The sequence below is a fragment of the Ambystoma mexicanum genome, chromosome 1q (assembly GCF_040938575.1).
Source record: "Ambystoma mexicanum isolate Mex_15411 chromosome 1q, UKY_AmexF1_1, whole genome shotgun sequence".
NCBI lineage: Eukaryota > Metazoa > Chordata > Amphibia > Caudata > Ambystomatidae > Ambystoma > Ambystoma mexicanum.
Window position 1 is genome coordinate 30043488 of NC_090922.1, and position 15727 is coordinate 30059214.

A 15727-nucleotide genomic window follows, 5' to 3' on the forward strand; every position below is an offset into this window, starting at 1 on the left:
CACAGTACCTTGAAAGTGGAGAGAATCCTCTAGCGGGGGCAGTTCCTGGCAGTGGATGCAAGTCGCAGCGTCATCCAGAGGAAGAGAAGATCTCGACGTGGAGGAAAGCTGAAGGTCGTTGCACTGCCAGGGAAGAAACGGTCCCGGGAGGATAGCTCAGCGGCAGCGTGCGCGTCTTGGAAGCAAGACGACACGAAGGAACAACAGGTTCGATCCCCGGGTCCGCGCTTAGAAACCTCTGGGTGTTTAAGCGCGTTATAAATACGTAACTAAGACAAAAAAACACAATTACGCAACTAAGAAAAACAAACAATTCCTGTAACAGCGCCTCGATGCCTGCGGGCTGTGTGAGCGCTTTATAAATGTTAAATAAATAAATAAGAAACGAGCTGCGGAGTTCTCCGGTTAAAAGGTACTACCCTTTTATTCACTGTACTGGTAAAACGTGGTATCCCAGTTGCTGGGGTGCTTGGCACAGGCAAGGCGGCCACGAGATGATCCGGGAAGTCGAAAAGGCGGGCAAACTGGTTATTCCCACCAGTCAAAGGAAGAAGACTCTTCAGGATGAAGATCTCCTCTGTCGTTGGAAGAAGTGGTGAGTCGGTTCAGCAGGGCTCCACCGGTGGTGTCCTCGTTGCAGGTCGGCTCAGCTTCTCCCTCTTCAGATTCTTTGGTCCTGTTGCGACGTCTGAAGTCCCAGTCCCCAAAGCCCTGCTTTTATGCAGAAAACCCCCCATTCATCAGTCCTAGCTGTCACGCAAACATGCTAAGTGGTGAGCCAGGCGGCTCACCACTTGGCCAATCACACAAGAGTGCGACTTGAGTTGCCGAGGCAACTTAGTCCAGGGTGCCTAAACCCCCCTCCCACACATCCTGTAGACCAGACAGAGGGGCACCACTTTTGGAGGCTTCTGTGTAGAAGGCCGCCAAAAAGTGGAACAAAGGGCTCGACTTGGGTTTGAGTTACAGAGGCGAACACAAACGCCATTTTAAAACCGAGTCCTGGTGAAAAGACCCAACCGGGGAACAAATATTAAATAAATAACCCGGCGGTATCTTTAACATTGCACCAAAAAGTGGTGCGTTTTAAAATGAATGGGAAAATCCCATAGTAACACACTTACCAAAAACCACATGAAACCCTATGGTGTAAAAGACCCCATAGCCCATAAAACACATCACAAAGTCAAAGGATATCTCAAATCATGTCTAAGAGAGGGGGAAAAAGAGTCTCACTATTAGCAGGAGAAAAAATTAAACCCCAAAAATCCAGCAAAGCTGCTGGGGGACTCACTAGGTTTGGGAAATTAGCCTCAACAGAGAATTCTCCCTAACACACCCCCACCCCACTCATAATTTATTAGGCCCAGACGGCCTTAAGGAGACAGAGAACCGAAAGACGGGAACCATTAAGTTTCAGAGCACAAATAGGCTGACATCTTGGGTTTGTGACTACATGCACAATACTAGGGATTTAGGCTGCCATGACAGAAAAAAATTCAATCACATGATCCTTGGGCGAGAGTTTCAAAGTCTCATTGAACCACAGTCCTCATGCAAAAGCACCATTGTCCAATCCTGCAGGAAAGCACCCATAGAATTGTGTACCAGGGCTGTTAGCTTCTCATATGTAAAAATGACACAGAGCTTAGTCAGCCAATCTGCTTTGGACGGGGCTTCTTTGCTTTTCCACTTCTTTGCCAGGGCTAGCCTTCCCGCTCTAAGCATAGCTTGAACTACCCTAGGGTAGGCGCTCAACTCCAAGGCCGGGGAGGGGAACCCAAACAGAGTGTCCATGGGGCATAGGGGAATCATAAGGCCCACTTTATCTTTAATCCAGCTCAAGAGCTCCAACCAAAAAATCTGTATAACCGGACAATCCCACCACATATGGTACCAAGAGCTCCTCTGACCACACTCCCTAGGACAAAGAGGGGAGGACCCGCTAAACATTCTGGACACTCTTTCGGGGGGGTATGTGCCAGGTGTGAAGGATTTTAAAGTTGTACTCTATGGCAGCCATGTAAAGGGTGCCAGACAGTATCACCCCAAAGAGTCTAGACCAGGCGTCCTCATCTGGAGATTCACCCCATTTCTCCTCCCACGACCTCTTAAAACCCTGTCTACTCTCAAATTGGGCCAGGATTAGGATTTTATACAATTTGGAGAGGGTTCCTCCTCAGGAGGTGGCCTCCACCAACCATCTCTCTAGGGGCTTGAGAGGGCATGCCAGATCCACCCCCCGTTTGGCGTCGGTCAGGATACCATTCACACTGAGAAAGTCGAAAATAGAAATCGGGTGTTCCCCCATGAATTCCACAAGGGAGGGGTAGTCAATAAAGGTGCTATTCTGGAATAACTGAGCGGCCCGTTCCAGACCTATATCGGACCATTTCTGGGTATCTCTGAAACCTCTCCTCCCCAAATCTAAAGGGGGATCCCATAGAGAAGAGAGAGGGGATGGACAGGAAGAGAGGGAAATGTTGGTTCTAGCTTGCCTCCAAAGGGTCCACAGGACCTGCAACGTCTGGTGAGTTCTTACCCTATCTGGGATTTTTCACCAGACGGGAAAACCCTAACCTACCTGGGGTGGGTATGGGTATTTTCTATATACGACCAATAGGTCTGCATGTCCTCCCTCATATGCTCCAACATTACCCTTAACTGTGCCGCCTTATAGTATAAGCGGAAGTCCGGGAGCCCACAGCCCCCCTGGGACTTCAGAAGGGATAGGGTGGTAAACTTAACTCTGGGCTTTTTCCCCATTCCACACAAAGCGCAAAGCCATGGACTGCAGGGCTTTAAAAAACGAGTCTGATACTACCGTAGGAAGGGCAGAAAAAAGGTACAAGAGGCGGGGCAGGATGTTCATCATAAGGGAGACCATACCACGAGAGCGTCATCGGGGCCCAACGCTGCAGGTCTGCATGTATTTTGGAGAGGGCCAGGGGAAAATAAAGCTAAAGAATGTTATTCAAATCCCTCGGGAGCAGGACACCCAGGTAGTGCGTAACCACCCGCTCGACTCTAATACCACTCACCATGTCCAACCCTTCAATGAGGCCGTCGAGTGGACCCATCGGCATAAGAGATGATTTTGACAAATTAATTTTTAGGCCTGAAAATGCCCCGAACGATTGGATCATGCTTAAGAGAGCCAGGAGGGAATGGTCTAGGTTGGTCATATAGACTAAAAGGTCATCTACGAATAGGGACAGCTTAAAGTCTAGGTCGCCACAGCTAATCCCAGTGATCTGTGGGTGGTGTCTTATAGTTATAGCTAGGGGCTCCAAGGCAAGGGCATATAAGAGGGGAGACAACGGACAGCCCTGGCGGGTTCCTCGGGAGAGGGGAAAGGCACCGAAGGGCCATTGTACAGAGCAGAGATCCACCCACAGAATTTAGCCCCTAAACCCATCTTCCTCAAAACTTTTCCCATATAGGACCACTCTACTCGGTCGAAGGCCTTTTCAGAATCCAACGACAACATGTAGGCCTGGACACTTTTACTGCCCACTTCGTGCATCAGACCAAGGGTTTTCTTGATATTATCGGAGCCCTGCCTCCCGAGAATAAACTCTACTTGGTCACCATGGATAAGCGCAGGGAGATGTTGGGCCAGTCTATTTGTGAGAAGTTTTGCAAGGATCTTTACATCAGTGTTTAACAATGAAATAGGCCGATAGGATTGGCAGTACGTTGGATCTGGATCCTTCCCTTCTTTTGGAATAACTTCTATGTGGGCCAAAAGCATGTATTGTGGTAGCTTCCCTGAGTTAAGAACCGCGTTAAACAATTTGGCTAGGAAGGGAGCCAGAATAGAGCCGAATGACTTGTAAAAGAGAACAGTGAAGCCATCATCTCCTGGGGTGGTCCCCCTCTTCATGGAGCCAATAGTATCCAGCACCTCTTGGGGCGTGATGGGGTTCTCTAACAAGTCTGCCCTATCTAGCGAGAGGCGAGGGATCGGAAGAGAGTCAAGGAACTGGTCGGCCTCTGGACCCCCGTCCACACTCTCAGATGTATAGAGGTGCTCATAGAAAGCTCAGAATAGTTCCACGATACCCGGGTCGTCGGTACGATGCCCACCTTCCAGAAGGCGCAGCGCGTCCACCCTCCTACTGCTCCTAAATTCTTGCAATCTACAAGCCAGAATTGTATCCGCCTTCTCCCCTTCTCCATGAACCTCTGCTTAAGGAGAGACAACTTTCTCTCGGTCTGCCCAATCATGAGTGAGGCCAACTTTGCCCTAAGCTGTTGGAATTCAGCCCATTGACCCAGAGACATCTGGGAACAGGTCTTACCCCCCTGGTTGTAACTTGTGAATTCTATCTCTGAGAGACTTTTCCTCCTTGAGTCTAAGTCGCTTCCTTGCTGCCCCCAGCCCAATCAACACTCCTCGGATTGTTGCATTGAAGGCCTCCCAGACTCCTGCATCACCAACTTCCCCATTATCGTTAAGCTCAAAGTACTCCTTGATACTCATGCGGAGGGTCTGGGCGGACTCTCTATCTTTCAACAGGAGGTTGTTGCAAGTCCATCTAGAGGACCCAGGGCGACCCGGGGGGAACCCACCTGGACACGGACTAGGTCATGGTCCGACCAGGGGATTGTCTCCACCCCAACCTCTGAAATGCACTCAAACAGGGTTTTATCTAGCAAAACATAGTCAATCCTTGAAAAGGATGAGTGCGGCTTGGAGGAAAAAAGTAAAGAGCAGGTTTTGGTCATGACGGATGGAATGAGAGTCCACCAGACCAAGCATCTCATTCGTAGCATGAAAGGATGCAGCCATTTTCCTCTGGGCGTGGGGGTCCATAACAGGGCGAAGAGACTTCCTATCGAGCTCGGGGTGAAGAACCATGTTGAAATCTCCCCCTACCAAAAGAAGCCCCTGCGCAAAACCCATAATCTGAGTTCTGGTGTCTTCCCAAAAGTGATCCTGGGCCTCATTAGGGACATAAATGGACACTAGGGTTATTTTCCTCGCTCTGATTTCCCCCTTCACCATCACAAATCGGCCATTCGGGTCTGCCTGATGGGTCCTAGCACAGAAGTGGGCCTTGGGGGAGACCAATATCGCTACCCCTCTTCTCTTAGTCGGGGCCGAGGCCTGGAAAACTTCTTGGATAGTTCTGGAGCGGAAGGCCATCTCCCTACCGCTTGCCCAGTGAGTCTCCTGCAAAAATAGGAAGTGCAACTTCAATCTATTGAATTCTTTCATCATGAAGGATCTTTTATTAGGAGAATTCAGCCCCCGAACATTTAACAAATCCAGAGTCAGCGAAAGGAAAGAGTCAGCCATTAAGCAGGCGGAGATCATTGCAGGGCCCTGCTAAAGAGGCGACACACCCCAATTCTGTTGCCTGGGCCCAATCTGCACCAAGGTTCCCACTAGAAATGATTCTCTGCTAAATCAGACTCCTAAACAGTAATTGCACACAGTAGTGACTCCCCACAAAACAAACAGATACAAAGTTTCTTAAACTGCAAACACCCCCTCAACCCCCTAACCCCCTTGTCTGGACTATCTGCGACATCGAAACTGCCACTCGACCAGGCCACCATCAATCGCCTCCACCAGGGTGATCAACCACAGATAAAGCTCACAATTTTCTGAGCCCCCCCCCTTGGAAAACAGGCCCAACCAGATCTTTCTTACTCAACCACATGTTTCTCTCCCACCCCCCCCCCATAAAAAGGACCATTAGAGCTCAAATTTACCCCTCAAGAGAGCAAACCCCCGACCGGTGTAACCCCCTATGATCCAGGGAGAGCTCTCCAGTCCAAATCTCAATATCAAACATTTCAAGATGGAGCCAGAAGATCCCAGGACCAAATCACGGCACTGGTTGTTTGGTAGAAGAGGGCACCACTTTTCTAAATTTTCTGTACCCTCGGACCCGACGCCTCTCCCCAGACTTGTTTACATTTCGAAGTTCCAACATGGTTTTCCCTCTTTTCAAATTTCTATCCCCTGAGGTGGGGTCGCCCAGGAGCTTCCGAGACACTCGCTGAATGTGGTCCTCGGTAACCAGGGAGTACTAGTGAAACCTTTCCAGGGCTCTCGCCCAGTCCATCGGGAGGGAGAGAATCCAGCAGCACCCCCAAAGACCTAAAAAAAAACAAGGAAGGGAACAGCAGAGCCACTGCCGCCGAGGAGCGAGGACCCCAGAGCGAAGATGAAAACCCAAGAGCCTGTCAGCGCCTGGGGACCCTGAAACCCTTGGGACAACGGCCAACCCCACGTGGGCTCCAAGGTTCCCCAATCTCCTCCTGGAGTTCAATCCAGGGACCGGGGGCTCAGGCCAGGGGGAGGTCGGAGAGCAGGGCGGGTAGACGTTTTAAACCAATATGCTGTAGTAGGCAAATGGGAGACTCCAGAGCACTCCAGGTGAATCAGTAACACACTCCGGGTCGACCAGCTTACAAGACCATGGCCGACTCGGGCTGAGGAGCAGGCGGATGCTAGCAATTGAGTCACAAAGGGGCAGCAGCTGAGTATCCAGAACCAATAACGATGGCCCGCAATGGGGTGCACCCAAGCCCCCAAGAAGACACCTAGGAGCCTCCAATGTCCACTCAATGTGTTAAGGTCTGAAACCCGCCCTCTGCTCTCTCACAATGTAGGCAGGACCGGCTCCCACCATCCGACCTCCAAGACCGCCCCAAGTCGATTCCAGTCCGTGGGGGTGGCCCGGGGGTCCAAGGAATCAGGGGGGCCCCCGCTTCACAGCTCACAGTACCTCAAGGGGGCTAGACAGGACAGTCTCTCCCTATTGCAGCGTGGCAGCCCTCTGGGCCCCCCCCAAATGAGACCAGGAGAGCGAGACAAACACACCAGGGATTAGCCCTGCACTCGCTGCCACCAACTTGGACTATGGAGGGCAGGCGCCTGCTCCTCAGCACCCCGGCCCCGCGTCCACCCCAGCCAGGCACCCAGCAGGAGATCTTAGCTCACTAGTTCAGGTCGGTCCTCCTGTTTTCAGCGGATTTTGTTTGGGCTGCACCTCAGGTCACCCGACCCGTCCCGAGACCCATGGGCCTCTGCCACCTGTCCCGTGCAGCCGCTCCTTACGAGCCGCGGTGATCCAAACAGCAATGCGGCCGCGGGACTCTGCAAGGAGGCGGGACTCACTCATGGGAAGGTCCACTGTAGCTCCTCTCCCCCTCGCAACATCAAATAGCCCCACAGCCGCCGGGGGACCGTGCAGGCCGCTCTCTACAAAACTCCTTTGGACTGGGACAGACGCAGCCTGGTGCGCAGGGACCCCTCCCCCACCTGGGTCTCACACCAACCGTCGTGGCTCCTTCGGCGGGAAGCGGGCCTCCAGCAGCCTCCCCACGGGCACAGCAAAGTCGATTCTTCAGCCCCTCGCCTCAGCCAAACTGCGGGGTTTTGCACAGCCGGTTCCTGGGGGTTCGCCACGCTAATGGGGGGGCAGGAGGCAACTGGGGGCTTAGGGGGGGCTCATATGCCTAAATTAACCGCCCCAGGGAGGAGAACAGCAGAGGTGCGTCAGCGCATCTCGGCGCCCCCTGGTGGCTCCAGGCGCCCCCTGGGGCCTCCACCCTGACTCTATTACAAGCACTGCTCTGCTGAAGACTTGAACACAGTAAAGGTACTCACTCTTAACAATAGTCTTGTCCATTAACATCTACATTTCAACTTTCTTTGTTTAATCTGTCAATGGGCCTCATTACGAGTCCAGCAGTAACCGAGCCGGAAAAACTGCCAGGTTACCGCCGGACTCGTATTACCATTCCACCTCTGTGATTCCCGGAATCACCAGGGCATTACAACCCTGGTGACCCGGTAATTCCGGAGGCGGAATTCGGTAAATCCCCATTCCCATGGAGTCCCATAGGACTCAATGGGAAAGTGGAAACACCGGCACCATCTTGTGATGGTGCCGGTGTTTCCACGTCCACCTGCAGGCGGGTGGTGTTAAACCCGCCAGGTCAGACCTAGCGGGAATGACACCTCCCGCCTGCACAACTCGAGATCAGCCGGTCCGGAAACAACGGTGGCGGCGGGTTTACTGCCACTGTTATTTATGGACCGACTGACTCGTAATGAGGCCCATTGAATTCCTAAATTCCTCTCTGATGCAGTTTTCCTTGCTCTGTGAAATAGAGATGCGCTGAACAATAAGGTTAGGTTAGTTCTTTCTGTTGTTCTTGGCAACCAAGCTTTGTTTGTGGAAAGAACATCAAACTTTGGTGTTTCTTTTTTTGGAGCCACTTTTTCATTGGCTTGTTTTGGTATGGCATTTCCTTAGAAAGTGTCTGTATTTCCCACTCGCAGGGGTTCCAGTTGGGGAGTGGTTTGCAGCTGGAGTATACTTGTCCATAAGCACACTGGCTCGCCCCTGGAAACAGTTCCAGATAGTAGGGTTATCCCACTCACCCATTAACCTGTTCTGCATAAGCCTCTCTACCAAATCATGGCAGCCCTCTTTTTTCACCAGGGGCACTTCCTGACTTCGATGGCCAAAGTCACCATTGTGCTTTTGGACATTTAAAAAATTTGCATCAACAGCCTGTTCAGCAAACCGTTGTTCCCCTATATGCAAACCAGAATAGAATCAGTTACTGTAGTGTTTGTAATTAAAAATCACTTTGAACAGACCACATCATGGTAAGTTCATCATTCTGCTAGTGAGAATTCCATGAGGGCTTTTGCTTGCGGTATTCCGTTTGCTCATTGGTGCAAGCACCAGTGCATCTGGCCACTTCAAAACTATTTCAGAGCAGATTTATGAAATCTTATGTTTCAAAACATTGTTTTGCCTTTCCAGCACCTCTGCTGGTTGTGGGCGATCTGGACAGTGGAGCCTATGCTGAATCTGCACTACCCAGTAGAGTTCATGCACAACCTTCCCTGTGAAGTGTGTTCCAAAATTGTTATTGATCCTCACTGGTACCCCGAAGCGGGCACACCATCCTTGATCAATGCTTTGAACACTGCCTATGTGTCGGCTTGATGCCATGGTTAGGCCACAATCTAGTTTGAAAACATTTCAATGAGAGGCAGTATGTATTCCTCTCTAGCAATATTGGAATATGAGTACAATCATATTGCATGTAATATAACAGTGTGCATGGTGTTGGATGAGCCTGTTAACTTACATTAGCAGTCCGACAATGTTATGTCTCAAGCATATCGGACATTGCCTGCAAGGTTGGTCAGCCACCATGGAGGAACATGTCTGAAACCATTTGCACCGGACAGCTATGATAATTGCCCATTTGCTGATGTGTGCAACCCCATAGTGCATGTGTGTAAACTAATGAAGGAGGAATTGGGGTGCCACTAATAATCCATTACCTTAGTGGCATAATTTATCAGAATGTGGTTCACAGCCTTCCTTTTCCTTTTCTGTGTACAAAGCAAGCATTATCCAGTATTCTAGAAAGTTCATCAAGAGTGGAGTAGGCAGGTTGCTGTACCTGGCTCTTGAAAACATTTCCGCAGCTAGACACAGCTTCTCTCACTGCTTTATCGTTGTGGGCATTCCCTTTGGCAACCTAATCTATGGGGCCCTGATGAGCGGCTCATTTTACCCCCACTAGTTCTTTGGGTCAGATTATAGCCGGTAAAATAGCTCAGTGGGTTGAGTGTTCACTTCTGTGATCTCTGTGTGATCTGCAGGTTGAGTACAAACTTTGTATGGGTGATCATTGTATGTAGAATTTTCTATGTACAGCGCTTTGTTGAAAGCGCTATATACATTACAAATCATTATTATTAGCGCAGTAAGAAGTGCTTCTATTTATAACGCATTCTAAATTGGTGTACCAGATGCTGTTAGAACCTGCTCTTCTACTACAGGTGACTGTAGTCATGACCTACGCCTAAGGTGTAGCAGGAGTCATTGGAGATAAATGATGTATTAAACAAAATAGGTTTACTTAAAATATCTAGGTACCCTGGCCCAGATGGGCTCGCCAGCATAATTATGAAACAGGATCCAGAGTTGTGGGCAGCAATACTGTGATCCTGTTTAGTAAAGTTCTGAGACACTGTAAAATCCCTCGTACCTGGCAGACTGTTATTCTAGTTCCTGTGTTTAAAAAGGGTGACCCACTTACTACCGGACATTATAGACTTCTGTCTATGTTGGACACCACAGGGAAGCTCTTTGCAGCATTCATTCTTCAGGATATGCAGAAATGGACAGAAACTGACAGTTTACTAGACAGATTCCAAACTGGCTTTAGGCCAGGGTGCTCAACTGTAGATAATCTTAGGCTGATGGACTATATGATGGAGAGGGCATGCAAAACGGGTAATCCCAGACTGTACGCCCTCTTTGTCAATTTTCAAGCGGCCTTTGATTCTGTGTGATGGAGGAGGCTGTGGCAGAAATTGGTCTCATATTGATGTCCAGAACATATTCATCACTATGTAAAACTGTTACAGGAGAATAATACTCTGCAGGTGAGACTGGATGGCAAAGGAGACTTGACTAGCCTGATACCAATGACAAGAAGAGTCCAGCAGGGCTTTGTCTTGTCTACTCTCCTTTTCAAAGTATACCTTGCTGATTTGCCAAAATTGCTGCAAGTGGCCAAGGGGTGTCCCTCAAAAGTAAATGCTCATCACTGTATGTGTCTGGCATATGCCGATAATTTGGTGATTCTGGACCACACTTTCTCTGGCTTGACCAGAGTAGTGAAGGCACTGTGGAAATATTCAAAAATGAACCACCTGACTGAGTATAAAACAGATCATTCTTTTCAAAAGGGAGCGAATAATGAGACCAAGACTAACTAATGAGGGGGCCACCATTCAATATACCGATCAGTATCGATATCTGGGTGTTGAGCTTGAAACCCACAGGGGCTGCCCAGAATGCATTAGGCTCCGTATTAGAAAGGCAGCACAGTTTACCTCATTTATGTCACAATTTGTCAGACGCACGGGTGACTTCACTCTAGAGGGTGCAACGCATCTATACTTGGAATGTTTGAGTCCTGCGGTACTTTATGGACTCAAGAGCTTAACTATTACCAATTTAGCATGGGTACAGAAAATCGAGGGCCGCTTTTGGGAGAAAATGTTGGGTCTCCCAACATGCGTCTCCATGGCAATAATATTCCTTGAACTCGGACTCATCTCACTAGAGCATGGGTGCACAACATACGGCCCGCGGGCCAAGTGCACCCCGCCATGCTGCTGGATGCAGCCCAGCAGGGTTGAAGACTTTCCTAATGGAAGGGGGCCCGCATGCAGCAACGTTTGCCCTCCATTAAGAAAGTCTTTTCGCAAGTAACAACGTCCGCTCTCCAGAGTCTTTGTTTCCCTTGACCCCCATGTTTCTTAGAGCACTGTTCAATGGGCCGGGATGAGATGGCTGGCCAGATCTCCGGCCTGCCTCAGCCCTGACCAGGCTTTACCGAGCCCCCAGCTTCGCCGAGGGAAGCTGGGGGCTCAGTGACCTAATCTGTGCTACGCACCATTCTACTTTCCCCAGCCATCAGTTGTGTGTTTCCTGGCTATTTGTGCTCAGCCCGTTTTCATTCTTCTGTCCTGAAGGGGCGGGTGGGCCATCACTGCTGAAAGCAGGCATTCTACAATGCTGGGCACACTGTTTCCAAACTCACAAATGCTGTTTGCATTCACTAGTTTTCTTTGCATGCCCATTGCTTTGTGTTTTATCTCAGGTTATATTTATAAATATGTTGTATGCTTTTCAAACTGCTTGATCACAAATAAATGCTTCTGTTGTGCTGACAGCTGTAATGTAACTGTGGGTTCATGGGTGCAACGTTTGATTTTCAATACAGGGGCAGAGATACCGCCACCTCTGCCTGAATATAAGCAAGCAACCAGCCCAACCCGTCCCCTGGCCAAACCTATTTTATAGCACTTTTTATTTATATGGAATTACAAAAAGTCATACGATTAACAAGAACTTTTCAATATATACCATCTTAGCAACGGTCTGTCAACCTGCTGTGCTACCCTGATAGCCTTCTACTTAAGAGTGGGTCTATGGATTAATTAATGTACTAAAAATCCCTGCATTGCCAACTGTACTATTATTTTGAATATTTCCTTTGAGCGGAGTCACCTGCCTCCTCAGAACTGCACACTCCACCCCCTCCCCGGCCCTTGTGGGGGTCCCCTTTAGATTTTGCCCATCTCCACCACTGGATTCTACTGGATCTTGTTGGTGGTTTATAGGTTTTTGAACATCGATTGAACAGCCATGGAGAGCGTTGTAGTTTATTTCCTTTTTCGCCTTGTAACTGGTTACTGGTGTCTAAATTATTTTGTACTGCTTCATTTTAATATTTTAAACCTGTACAAATCCCCCTTTGGGTATAGTCCAATTTCGAATTAACAATAAAGTGTTTAATTTAGCCTGCCATGCAGTCTTCCTCCTCCTTCCGACCGCTGTAATAAAAGGGGTTCTTTTTGCCACCGTAATCTTACTCAATTTATTGACCATGGAAGGATGAATGGCTGAGTTGGCTAGAGCTGGGGGAACTAGGGATCCCTGAGCTAGGGCCGAGCAAGGGAGTCTGGCCTGGCAGTTAGGACTAAACGCGAGCCAAGCAAGGAAATTGACATGCGGTACAGGAGGTCTCTGTGTCAGGGGCTGGGTGGCATAGAAAAGATGCTAGGGTTGGAGCAAAGGGATATTTATGGGTCACTGGTAATCAGTGTCCCTCGAGGTGTGCTTTGAAGAGCAGGGTCCGCATTTCTTTCTTTCATTTCATTTCTTTCTATATGGGTAAGCAGTACAAATCATGCAGGGCGTGCAGTGATGTGGGTGAAAGCTTGGGCCACTCCGTTTTCATGGGGTTTAGCTACAGGCAGGCATTAGACATCCAGCTTTGGATGACAGCGAGGTATTATCTGAAACAATGGCTGTCACTGACCTATTTGACATTCAGGCAGAGCTCCGTGCTATATGCATATTTGTGGATATGCCAATATTCTTTGTGCTGCTCCACACAGTGCTCAATGTGGGACGGCAGTAGCGGAGACACACTTTTCAGGGCATGTACATCAGTTGTAATTTTGGTCAAAAGTGACTTCTCTCTAAGGTAGGGGATTTCAACAATGCGCAATGCACATTAACAGGTTTCTACATTTTGTGCTCTGGGATAATGTTTGTTTCAAAGGTGACATTTGTACGACGCAGCTCTGCCACTGCGAAATTGCATGTGGCTACTGTAGTAGGACAAGGCACTCCCTGCATTCACAACCCTATTCTCTTACATAGCAGTTTGATAGGCTATGCAGCCTACTATTCTTGAAGCAAGTATCCATCAATAAGCGCATGAAAAGGTATGACCGAGAGGCTATGTTCTTAATCTGATCTTGTCTTTTGTCGCTTCTAGGCTTGTCTAAAAAGTATGTGATTTTTATGTACTTTAGACTTGAACCGTCATAGGGGGAGCATAACAGTGGAGTTTGCATCTTCCCCCAAGTACCATTGAACCTGCCCTTTACTGTTGGTACTCCATCTCAGTACACAGGCCCCAGGGTTCATTGCATCACTGTTTGGGCTCCAAAGATGTCCCTACCAATGTCCAGTGCAGTTAAAAGAAGGAAAATTGACCAGGAACACCGTCAGTTTAAGATTGAGTGGACTGAAGTTTTTTTTCATTGAGTCCAAACCTGATATGTACTCATGCCGGTGTGCAGTCAAAATATCGAGAAAATAAATGTCGAAAGACAAAAAAAATCGAAAAAATAATGCAGAAAGAAAAGTCGCATTTTTTATTTTTTTATTTATAATTATTGTTTGGCTCTCGCGTGTAAAAAAAAAAAATTAAAAAAGGGGGTTTGGAGGGGAACCCCCCATTTTGAATAAAAACGTAATAAAAAAGAAATTCGACTTATTTTTTTTGACATTTTTTTTCGATATTTTGACTATAAACCACTCATGCCTTATTTGCCTCGAGAGAATTGCAGTCCCCAAAGAATATAAAATCTGCGAGCATTATGAAACAAAACATTCACAAAATAAGAATTTGCAGGGGGACGCGAGAATGAAGAAAGTGGTGAGCTAAAAACACAACTGAGTAAGCAACAAGGTGTTTTTGAGTAGAAAAAAAAATAATGTGAATGTGCCACCTTAGCTAGTTATAAGGTGGCGCAGCTTATTGCAAGGTCAGCACGGCCTTTCACAGATGGGGATTTTGTAAAAGATTGCCTTATGGAGATTTGCAAGGCAGTGTGTAAGGAAAAAAAAAGAAGGCTTTTACAAATGTTCCCCTTTCAAGGATGAGTATTCTGCGGTGTATTGTAGATATGGCTCACAATTGTTAAAGCCAACTGAAAATAAAACGTAAGGACATGCAATTCTTTTCAGCCACCCTTGATGAGAGCACAGATGCGCGTGACACAGCCCGGCTCTTAATTTTCATTCGTGGGATCAATAACGAATTCAAAGTATTTCAAGAAATTGCTTCCCTGGTATCTTTGCATGGCAGAGCTACTGGTTTTGACATTTTTAATGCCTTTCAAAAAGTCATTGATTTAAATTTTCCATGGGATACTCTGGTAGGCGTGACCACAGATGGGGTGCCAGTTATGGTTGGGGAGCAAAATGGTTTTATTGGCTGCTTGGAAAGACACTTGGGTGAAAAGGCTGTCCATTAAAAAAATTATCTGTCCATTCTACATCAGGAGGCATTATGTGCAAAACATTTTAAATTCACAGAAGTCATGGACTTCATTGTAAATACAGTTAATTTTATCCGTGCATGCTCTTTAAATCACAGATGGTTTCAGGCGTTTTTAGAAGAGGCAATGGTGGGTTATGGTGATGTCCTATATCACACTGATGTTTGATGACTTAGTCGTGGCAATGTTCTGAAGCGACAGGAAATCAAAGCATTCCTTGATAAAAAGGGAATGGACACTTCAGTCATGCAAGATATTGACTGGGTGTCACGCTCACCTGGTCTCCATGGGGGCGTGCTCGTGTTCGAAGGATGATGTCTGCACTGGTGTTGCTCTGCTTAACGGAGGGTGCTTGTTCGCATATTCTCTTCGTTCTTGCCTCAGGAGATGTTTGTCTGCAAGTCGAAACAAGATTTTAGCCAATTGAATGGAGCTGGTTTTGGTTTTCCCCTCCTTCCGATTTTCCCTTCTTTTCCTCTGGCTCACCTTGGTTTTTTAATGGGCGAGCTCTCCGACCCTGCACACTCTGGCAGGGGCACGGTTTCACAGTCTTTCCAGGATCTAGTTACTTCACTGATCCGATGGAGATTGCTGAAGTGGAAAGGCCGGCGTAAGCAGGTAAGTCCCTATTCCAATAACTCCTTGAAATAGCTGTCTTAAGTCTTTGCCCAAAATATCTAATGTTAGTTCTTGTCTTTCAGGTGCGGCTTTAAGAGGCTTTCGGATGATGGATGACTCTCCTGACGATGATGAGCAGGATTCCAGCTGGTAAGTATAAGTGCTGTGCGGGGCGTGCTAATTGTTCGCTGTATTTAGCTTTCCTTGCTGTATGCGACTAACCTGCTTTGTCTGTTCTGTTCAGCAGGTGCGGCGCAGTTCCAGGAAGATGATGGAAGAGCCGCTCGACGGGTTGAGTTGCGGCGCGATGCTGGAATGATGAAGAACTGCTTGATTGAGTTTCTAGAAGTGGCTGCTTTCAGGTGAGTAGCTACTCGGGAGGGTACCTTCAGTTTTGCTTTTCTATAGATGCGGCGGTCCATGGATAAGCAGAAGGCGATCTTAGGTTGTTCTGCAGGT